Source organism: Amblyraja radiata, chromosome 17 (assembly GCF_010909765.2).
Source record: "Amblyraja radiata isolate CabotCenter1 chromosome 17, sAmbRad1.1.pri, whole genome shotgun sequence".
NCBI classification, from domain to species: Eukaryota; Metazoa; Chordata; class Chondrichthyes; order Rajiformes; family Rajidae; genus Amblyraja; species Amblyraja radiata.
In genome coordinates this window covers 27,722,073-27,747,362 of record NC_045972.1, presented here as the reverse complement: position 1 = coordinate 27,747,362, position 25,290 = coordinate 27,722,073, and the positions used below count along the sequence as shown (strand labels likewise).

At 46.8% G+C, this 25,290-nt stretch overlaps 1 protein-coding gene across 2 annotated transcripts in view; it reads left to right on the top strand.

Annotated features, from left to right (window-relative positions):
• Positions 1-2,139: 2,139 nt before the first annotated feature.
• Positions 2,140-25,290, top strand: part of garre1 (granule associated Rac and RHOG effector 1) — a 98,411-nt gene continuing 75,260 nt past the window's right edge. Inside the window, exons 1-2 of one of the 2 annotated variants that reach the window (XM_033035899.1) lie at positions 2,148-2,268; positions 24,444-24,551. The gene's annotated coding sequence lies outside the window, so the exon portion shown is untranslated. Of the gene's footprint in view, positions 2,269-24,443; positions 24,552-25,290 lie in introns of both variants that reach the window. The other variant, XM_033035898.1, reaches the window with a different exon arrangement.

The window sequence follows — 25,290 nt, the reverse complement described above, 5'->3', positions numbered from 1 at the left end:
ATCAAGAATTAGTGGGCATAGGTTTATCGTGAGGAAAGGTTTAATGAGAACCTGAGGGGCAACTTTTTCACACAGTGAGTTGTGGGTATATGGAACAAACTGCCAGAGGGGATTGTTCAGGCAGGTACTATAACACCATTTAATAGACCCTTGGACAGGAACATGGAAAGGAAATGTTTAGGAATATGGGCCAGGTGAGGGCATAAGGGTCTAGTGCAGACAGTCAGCATTGTTTTTTCCCCAATATCGTTTAAATACAAGACAGCTTTTTTTCCTACTTGTGACTTTCCAATGTAACTTTTATTTAATTCTCTAGTTCCCAATCAAAATCAAAATTGCGTTATAACAAATTTGGCATGCATTATACAAATAGAGTTCCTAATTCTTTGCTTGTGTTATTTCTGATTTGTATGCTGGTAAAACATGTTCTAGCAGAATGACTTGTAGATGCCTTTGACTCAATTATGTACAATCCACTTGTCAGGACCAGATGACAACAACTAAATCTCAGGCACCTCCTGTGGTTTCCATATTGACCTCATCAACCACTTCAATACCAATAGCACTGTGTGGAGGGAAGTCATCTTCCCCTGCCCATAGATCATAGAACAGTACAGCACAGAGACAGGTCTTTTGGCCCACAATGTCTGTGCTGAACATGACGCCAAGACCAGCTCCTATCTGCCTGCACTTAATACACAACATAATACACACCCATTCTCTGCATACCCATGTGCTTATCCAAAAGTCTCTGAAATATAACTATCACATCTGCTTACACCACCACTCCCAGGAAGAACCAAGTTGCAATTTTTTATCTGGCCATGCCTTTTCCTCGCTGACAAATGGACTGAAGGTTTCCCTGAAGAACCCCAGCTGCCTGACTTTTTAAGAAGCTGCAGTACCAGTCCCTTTAAGAAGGATCCCTTTTACAAGGATGTTGCTAGGACTAGAGGGTGTGAGCTATAGGGAGAGGTTGAGTAGGCTGGGTCTATATTCCTTGGAGCGCAGGAGGATGAGGGGTATACAAAATCATGAGAATAGATCGGGTAGATCAAGGGTTCACAACCTGCGGTAAATCTACCCCCAGGGGGTAAATTTGTTGATTCTGGATTTGTACATATTTTTTCTCATTGACTGACTGTGTTTGGTTTTGGTGTACCAGTTCATCATTAGTTGTTCATAAATAAGTGAAATAACATTGCTATATGCTATTAAAGTTGCCAGCGGTAAACGTGACGAAAAAAGTTGTGAACCCCTGGGGTAGATGCACAGACAGAGTCTCTTGCCCAGAGTAGGGGAATCGAGAACCTGAGGACACGGGGTCAAGGGGAAGGGGAAAAGATTGAATAGGAATCCGAGGGGTAACTTTTTCACACAAAGGGTGGTGGGTGTATGGAACAAGCTGCCAGAGGAGGTAGTTGAGGCTGGGACTATCCATCCCATCGTTTAAGAAACAGTTAAACAGGTGCATGGATAGGACAGGTATGGAGGGATATGGATCAAGCGCAGGCAGGTGGGACTAGTGTAGTTGGGACATTGCTGGGCGGTGTGGGCGAGTTGGGCCGAGTGGCCCGTTTCCACACTGTATCACTCTGTGACTAAGCTGTGGTGCCTGTCTCTTTAAGCACGTCCTGCTACCTGTCCCCGTCCCAATGTAGAACTACAACTCCCATAATGCACCGCACCACACCACAAACCAAACTACTCATTCAGGTGTCAAATTAACGTTCTAAACTTTATATTGATAGCGATGGGAAACAGGTATTAAAATCGAAAAGCAGGACCTCCTCGTTTAAAACATATTCATTTAAAAACTGTCCAGCGTTACTATACGTTGCATCCGGTTAGGACGAGTCCATGTGGATGGGTTGCTGAAGGGGTGCAACCACTTACATGGGCCCTGGGTTCGGCCGTTATTCCGGTTTTGCGAACCGACTACATTCACACCAATATAATCGAATATTAAAAAACAATGGTGGTTATAAACCTGTGGCGTATTTGACTGAGAACCCAGTTATTTGGCATTGGGTGAGGCTGAACATCCCCCCATCACTAGTTTGGGGTCGGGAGGGTGGGCGTCCGGCTGAGGGCGCGCTCCCGGCGGTGGCGGGCGGGCACGCGCACTGGGGACAGGCGCGCGACACGGAGCGGGAGCGAGCGGCGCCTTCACCCCCCCCCCCCCTCCTCACCCCCCGGAGCCGCCTCGTCCGTCAGCAGCGGAGCTCGGCCCTGGGTCGCCGCCACCGCCGCCGCCGCCGCACACAGGTAGGGCCGGGGGTCGTGCGGGGCCCGGGGGGGTCGAGGGTGGGGGAGGGGGAGGGAGTGGTGACTGGGCCCAGTGCCGGGTGCAGTGAGTGAGGGGCCCGGGGCGGGGGGTGAGGGGCGAGGAGCGGCTGTTGTCTGGCCCGGGGGAGGGGGCGCGGGTGACTGAGGAGGGGAGTGGGATGGCGGCGCTCGGGGAGGCCGGGTGACGGGTCGGATGGGTGGGGAGTTCCCGGGGGGGGGAGGCGGCGAGTATTTCAGGTCTAGGGGGTGTACGAGCCTCTTGGGGTGGGGTACGAGGGAGGGGGTTGTGCGTGTATTCCGAGCCCGCGGGTCTGTCTGTGGTGGCGGTGGGGGGCCGCCGCGCCTACCTAGATTTAGTTTAGGGGGGAGAGTAAGTGTGAGTTTCTGAGAGCGGAGCGGGAGAAGGGGGGCGATGCCTGGGTTTGTGTGGTAGGGGGAGTATTGAGGAGAGGGAGGCTGATGATGTCAGTGTATTGGGGAGAGGGCCGATGCTTGGGATTGTAGATTGGAGGGGGGGGGGGGGGGGTGTAGAGGAGAGAGGGACAGTACTGGGGAGAGGAGGAGGAGGGGGGGGGGGGGGGGGGAAGTGTTACTTGTGATAGGGGGTGCTGATTTGTGAGATTGGGCGAGGTCTGTATCCCAGATCAAACACGGGGGCCATGTCTGCGATTGCTTGGGGAGTGTGTGGTTCAGTAGTACCCCAGACCGGGGAGATAGGTGGGTGCTTGTGGATACCTGGGTTTGGGGGTGTACAGACCACTGAGAGTGGGCCGGGGTGTGTGTATGTGTAACCCAGACTGGATAATGGAGGGAATGTCTGGTATTGTATCGGGGGGGAGGGGGAAAGACAGATGCGGATTGCCAGAGAGAGATGGTTGCGTGCGGCTGGGAGGGGGTGCAGGTTCTTGGGTCTGGGTGAGAAAGGGCGATGTGTGTGCCCGGGCCTCCTCCACCTATTTTCTATGAGAGTGGGGATGGGAGTGTGCTTGTGTTCAGTATGGGAGAGGGTGGGTGATTGCTTGCCTGGCTTTGGGGTAGGAGTTGAACGTGTACCTCGGGTCAAGGGCTGTGGGGGAGAGGGGAGTGTGTACCCCTGGGTGTGGGGGGGGGGGGGGCACGGTGTTTCTACCCCAGGTCTGAGGCCGGGGGGGGGGGGCGGTGGTAAGTTTTGACCCTGGGTCAGGGGCTGTGGGGATGGGGAGTGTGTAATATTGGGGCAGGGACTGTGTGCGAGCAGGGAGTGCGTACCCTGGGTCTGAGGGAGCGGGGAGTCAGATGCATGGAGGGGTGCGCTGAGTGTGCAATGTTATTGATGGGACGGGGGTGGATTTTGAGGTGAGCTGTCATTTCACTGGTGGTGGTGTCCGGGGTGGGTTGATTCGGGTGCAGTGGGGGGGCTGGGACAGTGGCAGTAACTCCAGGGCCACAGTGCTGGGCTGCCCAAGGCCTGGCTGCCTTATGTCTGGTCACAGTGCACCAACTGTCCCTGGTTTGTGCCGTTCCTGCCTGTGTGGTGGCAACAGGTGTGAGGAAAGCTCCAGTCTTGACGTGCAATAGTCCCCAGAATAAAACGATGTGCCAAGGCTGTTTGTTTAGGAGACGTCATTCATTACCAGAACCCGAGGGGTGGTGGTAATTGAATGAATATATGTGTGCGTTGGCCTTGCCTGTTGCTTCCTGATGCATCGGAGAAGGAAAAGATTCTGCCTTTCCATAACCACATAATTCTTGCTTTTACTGGGGTAGGAAAAACGACAAAATGTGGTTAAAGCTTATTTTTGGCATTAATCAAATGACTGTTTACATTGAATGATGGAGTGCTGCATCTCTCAGCTTTGCTTATCGATCTGTAAACAAAATAGGATTTCAAATTAAATCAGCAGTTCCTTGTTCCTAGGATTTTAAATTGCCTACTTTACAATTCCTAAAATCAAAAATCTCAGACCCTTCTCACTTTGTGTGAGGTTAGGAATCTGTTGTTGTTATTGTTGTTTGCTGAGGTTTTTATCTTCTGAACTATCAGTCTTTTTAAGTATTAATGTGGGACAAATATATTGGAGTAATATTGATCGTGAAGGTTTCTGAACTTTGAGTCTTCCCGAGGGCAGGATTTGATTTCGATGTTGTGGAATGCTGTTGTGGTTTGCCGTGGCTGGCGAGCATTCTTGCGGTGTGATCTCACAAGGTGTAGACTTTCATGCTTTGAGAGTGGTCCTTGTTTAGAGATGAATTGACAACCTCCTGCCTCTAACCCCAACCCCCAGCAGATTTACAAATTCCACTTGCATTACCTTGGTTTAGAAAATCGAGTTTGAGTTTAATTTATTGTCACATGTACCAAGGTACAGTGAAAAGCTTTTGTTGCATGCTAACCAGTCGGTGGAAAGACAATACATGAGTACAATCGAGGCATCCACAGTGTACATGATAAAATAAATTACGTGAATTATTATCACATATAGTCTGAGGTTCTCCAATGAGGTGGATTGTAGCTCAGGAATGCTCTCTAGCTGTTGGTGGGATGGGAACTAGTAAAGTTTTCGATATATAATCCAGAGCGAGGCGATGAATCGACGTTCAAAATTCTTACAAGGATTGACATGGGTAAGGAATGTGGAATGGGGCGTCACAGTTTCAAAGTGAGGGGTCTCTAATTTAGGACTGAAATGGAAATGTCTTTACCCAGAGAGGTATTTCTTGGGTATAGAGGGCAGAAACAGACCCTTCAGCCCTACTTGTCCATGCCGACCAAGTTGCTTAACCAAGCTAGTCTCAATTGCCTGCATCGGGCCCATATCCGTCCACACCTTACTGACTGGCCTGGTTTGTGAACTCTAACACACAGGAACAAAGAAGATTGCAGTGAGTGATGGACACTGTCCCATCCTTCACTGGTACTGACATCCCCACCATCGAAGGGATCTACAGGTGCCCCAACCTCAGTAAGGCAGCCAGTATCGTCAGAAACCCACACCAACCTGTCTATGCTACTAATGGGAGAAGGTATAGGAGCCTCAGAAGGCAGTGAAGGCCAATTCTCTGCCTCACAAGGCAGTGGAGGCCAATTCTCTGGATGCTTTCAAGAGAGGGTTAGATAGAGCTCTTAAAGATAGCGGAGTCAAGGGATATGGGGAGAAGGCAGGAACGGGGTACTGATTGTGGATGATCAGCCATGATCACAGTGAATGGCAGTGCTGGTTCGAATGGGTGAATGGCCTACTCCTGCACCTATTGTCTATTGAGCCTGAAAAGCATGACCTGCAGGTTCAAGACCAGCTTCTTCCCAGTAACTATCAGGGTCTTGAACACTGCACAACACTAACGTCAATGACTGTGAATGTCAATGGACTGTGTCTTTGGATGCTCTTTTGACCTCGACTGTGCACTATTATGGTTATATAGTTTTGTTTAGTGATGCAGCGTGGAAACAGGCCCTTCGGCCCACCGTGCCGACCAGCAATCCACGTATACTAGCACCCTACACACGAGGGAAAATGTACAATTTTACCAAAGCCAATTAACCTACAAACCTGTATATGTTTGGGGTGTGGGAGGAAACTGGAGCACCCGCAGTAAACCCATGCAGTCACGGGGCGAACGAATAAACTCCGTACAGACGGCACTCATAGTTAGGGCTGAACACGGGTCTCTGGCGCTGTAAGGCAGCAACTCTACTGCTGCATCACTGTGCTGCCACTTACTATTACAGTCATTAATTGAATGTTAGATTGTTATATATTTGCGATTTATTGTCTTTATGGGCTTGTTAAACTGCAGCAAGTGAGAATTTAATTGTTCTGTTGTCGGTACATATGACAATTAAACACTCTTGACTCTCTCTCCATGCTCTATGAACCCTAACCTTGTGCGGGGAACCCCCTTGACATTAAAAGCGCGGATTGTGACAGGTTGCTGTGGACGGGAGCCAGGGCTAAGTGGGTACTGTCCTCTTGCTGTGGAAAGTCAGGGGCAGGACACATGCCAGCTTCTGTGTTTATAGAAGTGATTTAGCAGTACCTTTGCCATTCCCACAGTGGAAAGTTTTGCTAATAAATTCCAAACCTCATAAAAAATACCGTAGAATATTGTTGAACAGGACGGTGCCTTTGGCCTGGTTCTCTGCAGGGGATGTGTGGTGTAACCAATGTCCAGGCTTGCTCCTCAATATACGAGGTTGGCAGTGTTACCAGACACGTCTAAAGTTTGAGGGCTGATCGCTGGAGGATAGGTGCAACGAGCCTCAGGGGCAGTGATTGGGTGCCAGTGAGGAGCAGCTGGTGTGACTGGGCATTCCTCTGCCCCAGGTGCTTGCTTCATGTCCAGCGGCACAATCCGAAGGCTAAATGTGTTGGCCGACACTCCAGACCAGCAGGGTTGGGAGCGCTGCACCGTCTGCCATACCATTTCTCACATGAGTACAGATGCTCCCCGATTTACGATGCTTTCACTTGCGATATTTCAACTTTATGATCGGCAAAGGCAGCGAGCCGCACGCCACGTCCAGTCACGTGATCGCAATGTATCGCAATGCGTTTTCCACTTGCGATAATTTATTTTTACGTTGGGTTTATCGGAACGTAACCCCATCGTAGATCAAGAAGCAGCTGTAGTTAAAACTGATGTTCAGAATTATAGAAACATAGAAAATAGGTGCAGGAGTAGGCCATTCGGCCCTTCGAGCCTGCACCGCCATTCAATATGATCATGGCTGATCATCCAACTCGGTATCCTGTACCTGCCTTCTCTCCATACCCCCTGATCTCTTTAGCTACAAGGGCCTCATCTAACTCCCTCTTAAATATAGCCAATGAACTGGCCTCAACTACCTTCTGTGGAAGAGAGTTCCAGAGATTCACCACTCTCTGTGTGAAGAATTGACAAGACACCACAAACGCTGGAATCTTGAGCAAAACAAAGTGCTAGAGGAACTCAACAGGTCAGGCAGCATCTGTGGAGGGAATGGACAGATGACATTTTGGTCATATTGCTTCAGTCGACATTTGTGCAGATACTCTATTAAACAATGCAACAAACACCCTTTAATATTTTTAGCTTCCAGCTATCCAAACTCCATTTTTAGGTGTTGAACAGAACTTTGTATTTGAAAGCAACTTGTTGTTTCACCGAGAGACTGAAAGGTGGTTGGAGTGAATCACTTATTCGGTTATTACGGATAAACGGCAATAACAGATACCCCCTCCCCCCATGGTCCGTAATAATGAAGGTTATGTGTAATGCGACCAAAGGCACTGCCAACAGAAGATCCTAGTTGCTGAGATTAGTTTGTATTATTCAAGAGCCGGACGGTTGCTGGGAAGTCATTTGTCCATCTCTGAAGTGCATTAATGGCTCCGTGTGTAATTGCTCATCTAAAGTTTGTGCCGTCTGCTCGGTGCTTACCACTCATTGGGGTGGATATGAGCCTCTGCTGGGAGCAGTGGCCTATGCCGTTGTGTGCCTGGCTTTGCCTGAGCTGGATCATCAATCTCACTGTCCTCCCACACCCTCGATCAGTGGGGAGTCGAGGTAAGAGTGTTTTATTGTCATATGTTCCACACTGAACAATGGCTTCCTATGCTGGCTTCCTTGTTGAGGCAGCAGCTCGTGTAGATCCCTTTGATGGAGTGGAGGTCAGTACCCGTGATAGACGGCAGTGTGTGCACGCCCAGGAATTTGAAGTTTTTGATTCCACCACCATCTTATCGATGAAGACAAGTTTGTAGATCCTCTGCCTTCCTCTTCTAAAGTCAACAATCAGTTCCTTGGTTTTACTGACGTTGAGAGCAAGGTTGTTTTGGCACTATTTGGTCAGTCGATCGATCTCTCTCCTTATACTCTACGTGTCGTCATTCGCAATTCATCAAACTGTGGTGTTGTTGGTGAATTTGAAGATGGAGTTGGAACTGTGCCCAGCTACACAGTCCTGAGTATAGAGTAAGTGGGGCTGGGACTTCTCTGTGAAGAGTTGAGCTGCTGCTCTCTGGAGATGGCCATCGCATCAAAGGCAGCAGTGGTCACCGTGCTACAGTGGGAGACTCGGCGTACGTACCGTCTCAGTCTCGGGTGGCATGGGGCAAATGTTCATGGCTGTCAGAAATCGATTGGCCAACGTCTCATCCGGCGGAACTGGGTGGATGATGTGGTGTCAGCCTGGCCTAGTGTGATGTTGAAGATCACAGCCTGCAGATGGTGGAGCAACGCTGAGGGGTGACGTGGACTTTCTAAAATAAGAGACAAAAGAGACCACAGATGCTGCACTCTCCAGCAAAATAGCTGCTGGAGGAAAACAGTGTTGGAAGAACTCAGCTGGCCAGGCAGCAGCAGGGAATGGACAGACGATGTTTCAGGTGAAGAAGGGTCCCAACCTGAAAGGTCGTCTGTCTATCCCCTCCACCGATGCTGTCTGATGCACTAAGTTCCTCCAGCACTTTGTGTTTTGCTCACAATTCCAGCATTTGCAGTTCCTTGTGTCTCTAAACTGCTGGAGGAACTCGACGGGTCAGGCAGCATCTGTGGAGGCAGAGGGATGTTTGACAGTTCGTCAAAGGCCTGCATGGGGAACGAGCGAAGTTACAGTAAAATTTGACGATTGACTAGCGTTGCATTTCCGCAGTCTGAGGGAATACTGCTTTCAACATCTGTTCTCCATAGAAAACAGCATGGATAAGCTTTATTCAGATAAAAGGTTTCTGGCGCTTTGGAGCCTCACATTCTGTTGTAATCTGAGTCTCATCAAAACCATTGTGTTTGTTTCTTTAATCATGGGCAAGTTCTATTTGATTTGGTTGCTCAGTAACCACCACGAGTTCCTACTTTACAGAGTTTCGGTCTTTGAAATCCTCCTCCACTGCATTCCTCCAATTCTTTTCCTTTATAGTTTAGTTTACAGATACAGCATGGAAAGAAGCCCTTCGACCCACCGAGTCCATGCTGACCATCGATCTATGGTTCCATGTTATCCCACTTTTTCATCCACTTCCTACACACTAGGGCAATTGATAGAGGGCCAAATAACCCACAAACCCGCACATCTTTGGGATGTGGGAAGAAACTAGACCACCCAGAGGAAACCCACGCATTCACAGGGAGAACATGCAAACTCCATACAGACGACAGGGGTCAGGATCAAACCTGGGTTTCTGGCACAGTGGGGTAACAGCTGTTGCTTGCCGCTGTTTATGCTGACTCTGTGAAGCATCTTGATTAATTTTATTGTATATGGGCTAGTTGTTCGGCGTGGACTTGGTGGGCCCGTTTCCGCGCTGTATCTCAAGTCTAAAGAGAACAGGTATCATGGAACATGCTGGGTCAGGCAGTTGTCAGGTCAGGCAGTTTGTGTGGAGAGAGAAACAGTTAACATTTCAGCTAGATAACCTCCAATTTGTACTGATAACCATTAAGCTACATTTTGAACAGATAACCTTTCCTGAGACTTTTGACCTACATTGTTACCTCATTCTCTCGGGGGATTTTGCCTTATCCATTTGTTTTAGTGATGGTTGGGGGATAAACGCATTAGAAATCTGCCAGCTCTTCGTTTTTACTTCTTTACCTGATCCTAGCCCTTGCCGTTATTGATGGAAGGGACGTGGACATCAGTGGAAAGGCCAACAGCTATTAACCTCATACCCAGTCACAACCTTTTCCTGTGGTGTCTACTCGGAAACCCAGCACCTCTGGCAGTGTAACATTCCTTAATTATTCTATGAAAGGAAGTTAATTGAACTGCACCTATTGTTTCGCAGTTTAAAAAAAGAAAGAAATGCGGCACAGTGGCTCAGCGGTAGAGTTGCTGCCTTACAGCGCCGGAGACCCAGGTTCGATCCTGACTGAATGGAGTTTGTACGTTCTCCCTGTGATCTCATCGGTTTTCTCTGGTCTCCCCCCACACTCCAAAGACCTACAAAATTTTAGGTTAATTTGCTTTGGTAAAATTGTAATTTGAAGGGCCTGTTTCCGCATTGCATGAGTCCCACCAAAAACATCGCCAATTCATTCCCTTAAGAATGCTCCTGACCCGAACTGTCACCTGTCCATTCCCTCCACTGATGCAGCCTGCCCCATTGAGTTCGTCCAGCACTTTGTGTTTGGCTCAGGTTTCAGCGCCTGCTGTCCCTCGTGTCTCTAGTTCAGTAAATGATGGGACCGTTTGATTTCAGTATCTATCGGAGGGATTTACAGAGGATTGTTGTAAGTTGGAACAAAAGATCAGATGTTCCAAAATCCTCCCTTTGTGTTGTTTTTACAAGTTGATATCTACTTTTATTTTGGTTTGTGCAATAATTAACTTCTGTGGCTTGAGAACATTGCGATGTGCAAGTATATCAGCCGGTTTCATCTTGTTCCATAGTGTTACTGCGCTGGTTGAGGGAGAGTGTGTGTAACTGAAGGAGGGTGTCTTTGAACAGTTGTATGCTTGGTCTGCAGACAGCAACAAGTTGCACAGCCTGGCATCGCACTGTGCATTTCTCAAAGCCCTGTCACAGATGGTTTTGTGGTTGGATTGTTTTCTCACGGGGTTTTAAAGCAAGACAAAGTCACAGAAAAGTTAGAAACAAGGAACTGCAGAAGCTGGTTTACATAAAAAGACACAGTGCTGGACTAACTCAGCGGTTCAGGCAGCATCTCTGAAGAACATGGATGGGTGACGTTTTGGGTTGGGATCCTTCGGTCTGAGATGTTGCCTGACCCGCCAAGTTGCTCCAGCAGTTGTGTCACAGATAAGTTGTTGCGCAGTATTCTCTCGCGCTTGGTTTGTGAAGTGTCCAAGTGTTGTGCAGATGTGTGTGATTGTCAGAGTTGGGCAGGGCAGTCAGTGAAACACTCGGGCTGCTTTTGCTGCTGTCGGTTACTGATAAAATAATTAATCTTGCTGTCAAGTGATCCAGGGCCTGGAATGTGCCATATTAGAGCTGTTGATTGCTTCGTCCTGTGGATTTTCAAACTCCCCTTGTCCACGAGGTTGGTGGAATCACTGGGGGATCTTTGAATCCTACAATTCATAAAATTACGAGGTATAGATAGGGCAGGCGGTCTTTTTCAAGGGATAGATATGTCAAAGACTAGAGTGCACAGCTTTAAGGTGAGAGGGGGAAGGATTCAAGGAGACGTGCAAGGGTGGTGGGTACCTGAAATGCCATGTCGGGTGGTGGTGGAGGCAGAAACGACAGTGGGATTTAGGAGGCTTTTAGACAGATGCATGGATATGTAGGGAGTGCCATTTGGTTCATGGTATTGGGAGAATGCAAGCTCTGTTGTGTAATCTACATGTACAGATATATGGACCGAAGGGTTGAGAGGGCTCTGGGCGAAATGCAGGCAAATAGAACTCGCCCAGGATGCCAACTTGGTCGGCCTGCATCAAGTGGGTGGAAGGGCCTGATCCCATGCTGCACAACTTTATGACAACTACTTTATTCCCCCTCTGCTTGGCTTGTGATTTCTCCAGAGCGGCCAGTGCTTTGTCGCTCTGTGCTGCGAGGTCTAATGCTCAGTTAGAAAAATATCACGGTGTCAATGGTGAGAAAAGGGTGACTGAAGGCTGGGCAGGGAATCCTTAACAACACCAGCACTTAATTCCAAGTAAGGTTGTTGGCGGGGTGAGATCATATTACATTAGAGTAAAGGATTCTAAGACTAGAGAGTGCAGGCTTATGGTGAGAAGGGAGAGATTTAAGATGGACCTCAGGGGCAACATTGTCACTTGGATGGTAGTCATAATCTGGAATGAGTTGCCAAGGAAAGCTATAGAAGCGGATATAATTATGACATTCAAAACACATTTGGAGTGATAATGGATAGAAAAGGTTGGGTCAAACGCAAGCAAATAGGACTAGCCCAGAATGGCGTGGACAAGTTGGGCTGAAAGGCTTTTCTCATGCTCTTTAGCTCGATAACTATGATAGATCAGGTAAAAATAAATAGTTTCTCTCGTTGAGAGGGCTGATAACTGAAACAGTTTAAATGTCAAAAGAACCGCGTGCTGGAGGAACTCAGCGGCTCAGTCAGCATCTGTGGAGGGAATAGACAGATGACATTTTGGGTTGGGACGATCTGAAACTTTGTTGGTCCTCCACATATGCTGCTTGACTGTCTGAGTTCCTCCAGCACTTTGTGTTTTGGCTCAGGATTCAAGCATCTGCAGTTTTTTGTGTCGCCACAGGAATCAGTTGTTTTAAGTGGCATGTTTTGATCTGGTATTTGCTACTTGAAAAATAGATTAATGGACATTTGTCATAATTTTCATGCAATAAATCGTAGCAGAGAGGGGATTGCATTGGGGATGAGGATGTGGTGAGTGGGCTTGCCATGTGGCCATTCCAAAGAGATAGCACAGGTATTGAAAGGCTGAAGAGCCTGTGTCAACATGATTCTAAGTGACGGGCTGCAGAAACACAGAGTTGTGAGTCTGTGGAATTCTCTGAGGGTGGTGGAGGCCGGTTCCCTGGATACTTTCAAGAGAGAGCGAGATAGGGCTCTTAAAGATAGCGGAGTCAGGGGATATGGGGAGAAGGCAGGAACGGGGCACTGATTGTTGATGATCAGCCATGATCACATTGAATGGCGGTGCTGGCTCGAAGGTCCGAATGGCCTACTCCAGCACCTATTGTCTATTGTCTATTGAAAGAGCAGGGAAGAAAGGGTAGGAAAGAGCGAGACAGGATAATGGGCATTGGCTCCAGGTTTGGGGTCAGGTTGCAGGAGGAAGCAACGAGTGAGTGAGCTGCCTATGTTTGGGACTACAGAGTTTGGGGATGATTTGATGCAAAATCAAGGAAGGTCTGAAGGTTGGGGCTGAAGCAAGCAAGCTGTTGGTTTAAAAAAAAAAAATGCTTTGGAATGGTCATCGTCTTACATTTGAGTGTTATTTCAGGAGTAATGACTTGTCATTGTGCTGTTGACCTTTGCTCTGTGGCCGTGGCACAAGCATGGGTTGGGACAGGGGGTCGAAGTTTGAGCCATCTGAGAAATTCTTCAACATTTGAACATGCGCCTGTCAGCACAAATGCACTTTGGAGCAGCTGGTTTCACTGGAAGTCCACTTACATTGAGGTTGGTAAGAAAATGCCTTGAAATATCTTTTGAGGGTATTTACTTTAGTTTAAAGATACAGTGTGGAAACAGGCCCTTCGGCCCGCCAAGTCCACATCGACCCAAAGATCGCCCATACACTAATAATAATATAATAATAAATTTTATTTATGGGCTCCTTTCAAGAGTCTCAAGGACACCTTACAAAAATTGAGCATGTAGAGGAAAAACATGTAAGGGGAATGAAATAAATAGTGGAGACATGACTAGTACACAAAGTAAAGACGGAATTCAATACAAAACACAGTATGAGGCAATTAATGCACAGATGAAAAGGGACGGGGACGTGGGGCTAAGGATAGGCAGAGGTGAAGAGATGGGTCTTGAGGCGGGACTGGAAGATGGTGAGGGACACGGAATTGCGGATCAGTTGGGGGAGGGAGTTCCAGAGCCTGGGAGCTGCCCTGGAGAAGGCTCTGTCCCCAAAACTGCGGAGGTTGGACTTGTGGATGGAGAGGAGACCGGCTGATGTGGATCTGAGGGACCGTGAGGGTTGGTAGGGGGAGAGGAGGTCAGTGAGATATGGGGGGGCCAGATGGTGGAGGGCTTTGTAGGTGAGGACCAGGATTTTGTAGGTGATCCGGTGGGAGATGGGAAGCCAGTGAAGTTGTTTGAGGACTGGAGTGATGTGATGCCAGGATTTGGTGTGGGCGATGAGTCGGGCGGCTGCGTTCTGGACCAGTTGGAGTCGGTTGATGTAGGTGGAGCTGATGCCAAGGAGAAGTGAGTTGTAATAGTCCAGTCGGGAGGAGATGAAGGCATGGATGAGTCTTTCAGCAGCGGGCGGTGAGAGAGGGTCTGAGTTTGGCGATGTTGCGGAGATGAAAGAAGGAGGTTTTAATACAATACAATACAATACCTTTTATTATCATTTGAACCTCACATGAGGTTCAAATGAAATTTAGTTTCTGCAGCCATACAAAAAAAGAACCAAGACACACACCAACACAATTCAATTCACATAAACATCCATCACAGTGAGTCCTCCTCACTGTGATGGAAGGCAAAACTTAAACATATCTCTCCCCTGCACTCCCCTCTCCCCCCCATGTCAGAGTCAAAGACAGAGTCAAAGCCTCCGGCGGGCGGTTAAATGTCCCGCAGCCATTAAAGCCATGCCGGGCGATGCAAGGCCACGCACCGGGTCTTGGTGTTGGAGCCCTGGCGGGCTCTTGGTGTTGGAGCCCCGGCGGGTGCTCACAAAGTCCCGCGGCCATTCCAAGCCGCGCGGGGCGGTGATGTAGGCCCCGCTCCAGGTAATCTTCAACCCCGCAACTCGGGCGGGAGAAGTCGCCGCTGCGGAAGCCCCGAAAAGCGGTCTCCCACCAGGGACCCGCGGGCTCCCGGCATTACCGTCCACAGACCTGCGGTAGGAGCTTCCGAATCTCCGGGTGTCGGGTCACAGCAGCGCTCCACCACAGCTCCACCCGCTCCGGACTCGGCCAGCTCCGTGATGGTGAGTAAATCCGCAGCTCCGCGACTGGAGCCCCAGGTCATTCCTGTTGGAGGCCGCTCCACGTTGCAGCCCGAACGACAACGGAGACCCGACAAAGAAAAGGTCGGGTCTCCCGTGCAGGGGAAAGACCTTAAAGTTCCCCCACCCCAACCCACCCCCACACATATACCCCGACAAAAAAAACAATAAAAACTACATAGAACAAGACAGAAAACAATAAAAAGACAGACGGACTGCAGAGGCCGCTGCTGACAAGAGTCGCGCCGCCCAATGACATGGCGGATGTGAGGCTCAAGGGAGAGGGTGGAATCAAAGATCACGCCAAGGTTGCGGGCCTGGGGAGATGGGGAGACAGTGGTGCCGTCGATGGTGAGAGTGGGGTTATTGATTTTGCTGAGTGTGGCTTTGGAGCCTATGAGGAGGAATTCTGTCTTATCGCTGTTGAGTTTGAGGAAATTATGTTGCATATGTTGCACTAGTTCTATCCTACACACTAGAACAGTTTACAGAAGCCAATTAATCTATAAACCTGCACGTCTTTGGAGTGTGGGAGGAAACTGGCGAAAACCCACACAGGTCACGGGGAGAACGAGCAAACTATATACAGACAGGACAGTCTGGTCTGATTGGACTGTGTGGGGCATTGTAAAATGGATCCCATTGCTCCACTGTCCCAGCTGTCTTCTACAAATATTTTTTTGGGTCACTTTGTAGCCAAGGCTCACTGTATAAAACTGTTTCTTTAAGCCCTCTCCCTCTCTGTTACCAGTGGTCAATAGGAATAGCCTTTGAAGGAAGGATCTATTGCATTGATCCTGCCCAATGTATCAGTAATTTAGTTGAATAACAGCACTCACTGATTGACAGGCAAGGCATAGGTTTATCTAGATTGTTTGACCTTTGCAGTGCTGGTTATATATATAATAAACATTTGATGAAATACCCTCTGATAGTGTTAACATCACAGATCTGTGGCCTTTGATCAAGATTAAGGAATTGAATGGTGGTGATAACATTGGAATCTCATGCTCCTGAGACTAGAGCTGTTTCTTTGATTGAGTTATGTGTCTGTTTCCTCGATACCTTTACTGTTACACTCCCAGTGCTGGGAGCTTTTAACTGAGTGAGCAGAGGGCTGTGCGTTGAGAGGGGTGTTGTAACCGAGTGAGTGGACCCCTGACATGCAACTTCACCTAAGTCTGAAGAAGGGTCCTGACCCAAAACGTCACCTATCCGTGTTCTCCAGAGATGCTGCTTGACTCGCAGAATTACTCCAGCACTTGGTGTCCTTTTTAGATTCCCAGTGCAATGGTGGTGGTACAGTGGCACAACAGTCGGGTCATGATTATTGTCCTATGTTCAAGTACAGTGAAAATCTTTCTTGCATCATTGCGGGCACAGAGACAGACACGCACAAAGACATAAATCGGGTGCAAGGCAGTGTAAGGAAAATGAGAAATGAGTGCAAATATACATAATTAGAAAACATGTCCATGGTAGAGCAAGAGGTGGTCCGTAATGTTCCGTTGCTGAGGTGGGATTAGGGTTGTGCGGGTCGGTTCAGGAACCTGATGGTTGCAGAAAAGAAGCTGTTCCTGAACCTGATGGTGTGGGACTTCAGGCTCCTGTACCTCCTGCCCGACGGTAGCAGCAAGAAAATATGTTTTCCCCATTTGCATTTACACTAATGTTTTGTATGCTTTTTGTCTTTTTTGTACTGTCTTGCAGAATTTGTAGTTTATGAAAAATATATGTGTGATTTATATTTGTGTGCTTGTCTGGGTGTGTGCCTGTGATGGTGCTGCGTGCAAGGTTTTTATGGTACCGCTACCATGTACTTGTGCAGATGACAATACACGGCTGGGTTTGACTGAATGGTCTGCAATGCTGTGTCAGTTCCTATGTCCTTCTTTATCGTGGCCAAGTGGGTGATTTAGTGGCATTGACCATTACTGTATGCATCCAGTGGTTCGTGAACAACAGGAGCAGCATGGGATTTAAAAAACCACGTCCTGATTGAAGAGTCTTGTCGCAGCATTCCTAACAGCTGAGGTCAATGAATTCATCGGAGGTTGGGAGATGGGATCTGCTCCAAAAGTCTAGCTGGTTAATCTTGCTGAATTACTGAAAGAACTCTCTCTGGAGGTGGTGTTATGAGACTGAAAATCTATGATTTTGAAGGAAACCAGATATGTAAACAACAAACAAAAGGATAATTGGGTGACGATCCCTCGATGTAAATAAAAATACCCGTTGTAACTTGTCTAGGTTGAGTCCCTTCCGGGTTATACTGGCTCTTCGATCTTTGAGCTTGTATTCTCCATGTTGGTTGTTGTGTTAGGGATGTGTTTAAATAATGATCTGTTGTCAAGGAGGCTCCTGTGACAAGTGAAACTAGTGCCTGGCTTGAGGTGAGCCGATGGCTGGTCTACAGTCTGTCAACCCGCTCTCTGTTAGTGCTCCTGCTTGTAGAAGCCAACACTTGATCCTGCACCTTAGCCTACTGGGAGAATGTATTGTGAAGTGGTTAGATTGTCACAGCCATCGAGCAAATACTCCTGATTTATGCTACGTAAACACTGGCAAGGTGTCGATTTTTAAAATTCCTATTCGGTGAGTTTAAATTTGAAAGCTTAAGGTTTTGTCTGTAGCTCTTGACTATACATTGAGCTTTGGTACTGCGTGCTATCCATTCAGCCGAAAGATTGTAGATGATTGCAATCAAGTCGCCCACAATGTACAGATATAGGATAACGAGATTAACATTTAGTGCAAAGTAAATTCCAGTAATGTCCGATTAAGGATAATCTGAGGGTCTCCAATGAGGTAGATGGTAGGGCAGGACTGCACCCTCGTTGGTGATAGGATAAATCAATTGGGTGATAGCAGCTGGGAAGAAACTGTCCCTGAATCTGGAGGTATGCGTTTTCATACTTCCTTTACCTTTTGCCTGATGGGAGAGATAATCAGATAATACAATACATGAGTGCAATCAAGCTATACACAAGTACAACAGGTATAGCAGAGTGTAGAATATAATGTTACTATAGTGTTACAGTTAGAGAAATCCAGAGTCTGCAATGAAGGTAGTTAGAAGATCAGGACTGCACCCTTGCTCATTTGAGGACCGTTCGGTAGTCTGATAAGTGGGGAAGAAGCTGATCCTGAATTTTAAGCTTTTATATTTTCTGTCTGACGGGAGTGGGGAGATGAGGGAATGACTGGGTTGGAACAAGTCCTTGATTATGCTTTCCTGAGGCAGCGTTGTGTAGATGGACTCGATGATGGGGGATCTGGTCTGTGCGATAGACAGGGCTTCAACGCAACTCTCTGCAATTTCTGGTCTTGGGCAGAGCTGTTTGCAAACAAATGTGTTTCACCCCGATAGGATGCTTTCTGTTGTACAGTATGTGTAGAAGTTGTAGGGGTTGTCTGACGCATGCTGAACTTCCTTAGTAAGGGTTTGTGTAGTTGGTTGAATGAAACCTGTGATTAGATGACCATCATTTAAAAAAAATGTGTGGAATTTATTTCACTGGTGAAAAGGAGCTAAATAAGTTGCAAAATGTAGTGTTGCCGCTTAGTTTTACTGAGTTTCTTCTCTGCCTTTTCTCCATTTCCAGCCCCACCGTCCCTCTCAGCCCCGTGTATAGAATGGAAACTGTGATTGTACTTACTCTTCCAGAATGGTTGTTAGTGCTCGGAATACATAGATTTGATGCCTGTGTCTTTAACTGCTGCAGTTTTTTAATATTTCACAGATAAGTAGTAATTATTAACAATCCTGTTCAAAGAACCATGTTTGAGTCTATTGTCTGGAGTATCATATGGATCATGTGCAGGCAGATGTGATGAGTTTAGAATGGCATCATGGTTAGCATAGACATAGTGGGCTGAAGGACCTGTTTCTATGCTGCACTGAACTATGTTCAATGAATATTTTTGTCTCCACGACAACACCTCATGGCAACTACTGGGAATTCCAGATCCTAACCACATGCTATTTTGAGTTTTGCCTGGGGTTGCTTCAACGTCTTTCGTCATTGATCTTTGTTCTGAGCTTGGGGTTCTTCAGGCAACGTAAAGGATTGTTCCTCATGTAATCAAGTTGGAATGTGACTGCTTTATGTGGGATACTGGTGGGCAGTTTGGTAGAACTTGGATACAGAGAGAAGGTAGGGAGCTGGAGAAAATGTCATTGGATTAACATTCTGTGAGCTCTTTGTTGCCTTGTACTTGACCTAACATTGCATGGTTTATCCAGCATGGCAGATTAACCCTGCGGTAAATTGCTGCCGTGAGCTTCTGCCCTAGGGTGGATGATGCAGTGAATACAGACAGAGTCTGTTGAATATTAAGCAGAAACACAGTCGATATTCAGCAACACTTACAATGTACTTGAAACATCTCATAGCTTCATTCAAATGTATTTTTGGAGTATGTTGACTGATCTGTGGGCAAATATATCGGCCCTTCCCTCCGAGGGAGATTAACTGCCTGCCTTGTCAGGTACTTTTAGTCAACTTGTTTTGTCGGCTAAAATCTAGCATCTATATTTAAACATTAAGATGCATCTCTGTAGCTATAGCAGCACCTGTATTAATGCAACACTCCCTTGACGCTTGGCTGCCTGGGTAGTTTGCTGTTTAAATAGTGTAGGATAAAAAACAAAAAGCTGGAATAACTCAGCGGAACAGGCAGCATCTCTGGAGAGAAGGAAAGGGTGACGTTTCGGGACGAGGTTTTTTTTCGGGTGAAGAAGGGTCTCGACCCGAAACGTCACCCATTCCTGTCCAGAGATGTTGCCTGTCCTGCTGAGTTGACCAACTTTTTGTGTCTATCTTCGGTTTAAACCAGCATCTGCAGTTCCTTCTTACACAAATAGTGTAGGAGTTGACTTTCCCTTTGATCTAGAACAGACAATATGACTAGCCCCAATGACTGAATAGACTCGTAGAATTACATCTAATCACAATGATTTTAAGATTTTTTTTAAACCTTCTGAGATTCAGGTGTTTTTTAATTACTGCAGGTCCCTAGATTCCACATTTAGTTCACAGCTTTGTAAGCACCATTATACAGAATTACTGATACCAAGGATTGGAGAGTTTGACTGTAATTTCACATCAGGACTCAGCTAGCAGACGGTTCCTGACACAAAACAATGTCTGTCCATCTGACTCATCTGCTGAGTTCCTCCAATACTTTTGCTCAAGATTCCAGCATCTTCCATTTCCTGTGTGCGTGTCTCTCTCTTAAAGTTATGAATTACAGATGTAGTCAACACCTGGAGCCTTCTACAGTGGTCTAATTGTCTTTGCCTGCCCCTACCACTCATTAACAGAAGTGATTTTATGAAGAACATGGGCCGTGTTGAAATGTAACGGGTGGCTTTGTTGACCACCTGTATTTACGGTAATCCTGAGATCCCACAGCCAATCAAAGCCATTGTCTCTATTGGTGAAGTGCAAAACCCCCAGTAATGACGAGCTTTGCAAACCAGAGATTTGAAGCCACCTGTTCCTCAAGCAAGTTGCTCTCACCACAAGCCATGTGTGGTGGTGGAAGCCCCAGTTAATCTTCCTTTCCTTTTGGTGTCATTCTGCGGAACAGTTGGTCGGTTGTGGCTCTTTGAATCAAAGCCTTATTAGTGTTTGTGGGTTGAAGCAGCACTACGACAACTTGACTATGTAGACACACTGCTGGAGTAACTCGACCCGAAAGAAGGGTTCCGATCTAAAACATCACCTACACTTTTCTCCAGAGATGCTGCCTGACCCGCTGAGTTGCTCCAGCTTCTTGTGTCTATCTTTGGTGTAAACCAGCATTTGCAGATCCTTCCTACACAACTTGACTATGTAACTCGGCTGTCGCATGTGCAGCATGGACGACCGTGCTGCATTGTCATGAGGAGATTGCTTTTTAATCTTCACAAGTGGAGGAGAGAGTGGCTGAGCAGTCATTTTGAGAGGAGAGAAAGCTTTTATCAAAATTCGACGGGACAATTGAGAGTATGGTCCAAGGCCATAACTCCCTGACAGTGGGAAAGGGGGAATATGATATGCTTGCCTTCATATATTGAATTTATCCACGTTTTTTGTTCACCAAAGTCCAGACGCGTGTTTCCCCTCAGACAATCATCGACCAGAGCATACTTTGCCTTCTGTATTTCCTCTCACCCCTAGCACTATGACTTGCACGTCATCTCCCGATGTTTGAACCTGCAACAAAATCTGCCGTTGAATCTCCCTGTGACACATTCGTTTCTGAGAACTCGTGTGGTAGTCTGCAGATTGTGCGGGACTGATCTGGGGGGAGGGCTGTTTGAATGGTCAGCATCTTCTGTTTACACCTCCTATGCTCTACCTCGTTCTATAGCCTTTTGCAATAGAGCGCTATTCCAAATCACCACTCTCTGTATGCTTCAGTGTGCTGTGGTGGTTCACTAATCTTTTAATTTGTACTGGAGACACAAGAGGCTGCACATACTGGAATCCTGAACAAAAAACAAAATGCTGGAGGAATTCAACGGGTCAAGCAGCATCTGTGGATGGAAAATGGCAGTAAAACATGATGCCTCATGCATGTGGGCTCAGTGGACTATTTTTGTACAATTGCTAACCAGGGATGGTATGCTCTACTGGACTTTTTGTGAGAAAAGAATTTCACTGTGTTTGTACTTTGCACATGTGACAATAACGCACCATTGAATTGTTGAAATGGACAGATGTTTCAGGCTGGGACCCTTCAGACTAATGTCCCATGACTGATGTCTGCAAGAAACAAGAAACTACAGATCCTGGTTTACGACCTGAAACGTCACCGGTCCATGTTCTCCTGAGATGCTGCCTGACCACCTGAGTTACTCTAGCACTTTGTGTCTTTTTTTGATTGATGTCTGCTATTTTAGGAAGGGTCACCTGTCCATTCCCTCCACAGATGCAGCCTGACCTGAGTTCCAACAGCTCTTCGAGGTTTTGTTTTTAATTTGAATTTACTGGTATTGTTTCTAAGATCTTGTCAGTAAGCTTGCCTTGTTCTTGCCTTGGGTTTAGGAAGTTGCATCTGTAGACTTTGATGTGAAGCCTATGCTGAGTTCTATCATGTTCGGGCTCTCTGATTTTTTTCCCCCAACGGTTGAAAAGATCCAATCCTTTCTCTCCTGTCCATTAAAGAATATCTTCATTCATCACTTTTTTTTAGAAAACTCTTAAACATCAGTTTACACTTTTGCTAAAGTTTCCCAAATATCTCCACAATGTTGCAGGCTCCCAGTTCATTGGAGATTGGGTCTGCAGTCGTTGTAATCATTTTTCACACACTTAATACAAACAATCACAACAGACTTTTTAAATTTGGATTCTGCATTCACATTGTCCATGTGGTATATATCTCGACTGCTGGCACCGTGTGATGTCTGGGCTCCAGACTGTTCCTGTTACAGTTTAAGTCTCGCATCTCTGACTCGCATTGGTTTTTGTTCTCAGGCTCCAGGACACATTCCGTCAACAGACACAATGTGGGATTTCTAATTGTAGTCCTGTAGGTCTGTGTCCAAGATGGCTGCCGTGAAGAGAGAGTGGACGCTAGCGCGCTTTGGCTGCCGCTGCTCTCTCTTCACACTGTGTTTTTGATTTTCTGTTTTTGGATTGAAATCTGTTTTTAATTTGTGTCTCTGTGATGTATTTATTACTTGTTATATTCCGATTATATGTTATTCCGATTACTATGTAAGGTGTCCTTGAGATGTCTGAAAGGCGCCCATTAAATAAAATTTATTATGATTATTATTAGAATATGCAGTGCACTGTCAGTGAATATACCTGCAGTCAAGGGGATTTTGATACTTGAGCAAAAAACACAATGCTGGGGAAACGGCGGGTCAGTCAGCATCTATGGTGGGAATAGACACCGGTGTTTCATGCCCTGTGAAGGTAGAAGGGCCCTGACCTGAAACGCTGACTATCCATTTCCCACCACAGATGGTGTCTGACGTGCTGAGTTCCTCCAGCACCTTGTTTTGCTCAAGATTCCAGCATCTATCTCTTGTCTCTCTTGTCTGGATGATTCATTGGTTACATATTGTCACATATTCACTGCACAGTGAAATTCTTGCACCCATCGCTATATTTTGGCGCTGTTTTCAAAAGGAAAAGAAAAACTCAAGTCTGGTGCACATACTGGATGTACTGGAGCTCACCTGATCCAGGTGACCCTATTCACTGCTGGAGTTTAAAACCCAAGGCCTAGATTTCAAAATGCGGATGTTTGTTTTCAACTTCCTCTGCCTTCTGTTTCTGCTTCTGATGTCCTCTAGACTAATTACCTGTCGACTTTTCTACTTTCTTCCAGTTCCGTCCTCCCTCGTATAAGGAAAATCATATTTGCAGCATTTGCAGGTTTGGGGGAAACAAACTCTGCAGTTTGGGCAGCATTTTATTTTAGTTTATTGCCATGTGCACCGAGGTACAGTGAAAAGCTTTTTTGTTGCGGGCTAAGTCTTAAAGAGTCAGCAGAAAGACTATACGTGATTACAATCGAGCTGTGGGCAATATTGTTGTACAAGATAAAAGGAATGACGTTTAGTGCAAGCAAGGTAAACTCCGATTAAAGGTAGTCTGAGTTTCAAATGAGGTAGATAGTAGCTCAGGACCATTCTCTAGCTGGTGATAGCATGATTCAGTTCAGAAGATGAGAATTTTTTTTTAGGGTGGTGAATTCATTGCCACAGACGGTTGTGGAGGCCACGTCATTGGGTATTTTTAAGGCAGAGATTGACAGATTCTTCATTGGTAAGGGTGTCAAAGGTTATGGGTCAGATTAGCTTTGATGGGCTGAGTGGCCTAATTCTGTGCCTGTTACTTTTGAGCGCAGGTAGTGTGGGCAGAAAAGCCTGCTCCTGTGTTGTAGTCTTCTATGTTTTAACAGTGTCGCATCAATGCGGGAGAACTCGCAACAGTCCAGGTGCACAAAACCTTCTTTTAACCCCCCCGCCCCCCGCCCCCTCCCTCCCTCCAGTTCCCTGGTTGTCGAGTCTGCCCTCTAGCATTGTGGGCATCTTGTTGTTGGCTTTAACACCGATTGAGCCGTGGACAAAGATGTGAAAAGCTGCTTTGTGGAGTGGATTTCCACATTGCTGAGTAGCACACATGCCGATCCACTTTAGTCGCCTTCGAATGATAAATGATGAGCATTGAATTTTGTGGTGCCAGATATTAACAAAGCAAAGTATAGCTTGGCTGCAGCTCTTTCCTTCCCAGCCCTCTGCTTATTTTAACACTGACCCGTGACCACCCATAAGGGAACCTCTTGGATTGTCACAGCTACGAATAACTGTTGATGTGGGTGGTTCTCCTCCTGCCTGTGGCGTGAGAGAGTGAAGTACTCGAGTATTTTTACAGAGCTCCTGTGTCGCAGCATCCTCCTCTTGGCTTTGACTCCGAGTTAAAGCACCTCTGTCTCCAAGCCCGCTACACGGCAAGTCAAGGCCTCTGCTGCCTGCTTGTGTTTGTTTTTCCTGCTTGTGATTGCGTTTCCTGTGGAGCTAAGTTCCCATTTCTTTTTGGCAGGGCAAATATTTGCGAACTAATTTTAGTGGGATTTTCAGGTAAGAGGAGAAAAATTGATGGCATGCGGACTGCACGCTGCCAAATTATATCAACGTTTATACTACGTAGAAACAGCCCACATCACTCTCATTGGATACTCAGGACAGGTACGTGTATACTAAAGGTTTCTCCTGATGTTTAGGGCCCTCTCAAATAAAGGGCAGCACAGTGGCATAGCAGTAGAGTTGCTGCCTCACAGTGCCAGAGACCCAGGTTCAATCCTGACTATGGATGCTTTCTATATGGAACTTGTACTCGGTCTCCATGTGACAACGTGGGTTATCACCGGGTGCTCTGGTTTCCTCCCACATTCCAAAGATGTACAGGTTTGTAGGTTAATTAGCTTTGGTATAGATTGTAAATTGATCTTAGTGTGTAGCATAGTGCTAGTGTATGGGGTGATTGTTGGTCGGTGACATGACAGAAGCCTCTTCGTGGTGATCCCTGGAAGCGACGACGCAATGCACTCTGACGCGTCAGGCGACAATTCCGTCAACATGTTGGACGACGACAGGAGCCAACAGCGAGCTACATCGTCTGACACACGAGTGAACGAACGCTGGTCGGTGTGGACTTAGTGGGCTGAATGGCCTGTTTTGTGCTGTATCCCTAAAGTCTAAAGGATATGGGTAAATGCAGGCAAATGAGACTGGCTTAGTGCATCTTGGTTGACATGGACGAGTTGCATGTGTCTGTCTCAACTTGGCTTTCAAGGGAAAGGGATCAATTGAGGTTTTCTCTTTCCACTCGTACGATCATTGACTTTCTCTGCTGTCAGCGTAGTGATGTGTGTTTCTCTGCTATGTTGTCTGAGCTGCTGGCTGTGTGGGCATTGTGCTCTGCTGT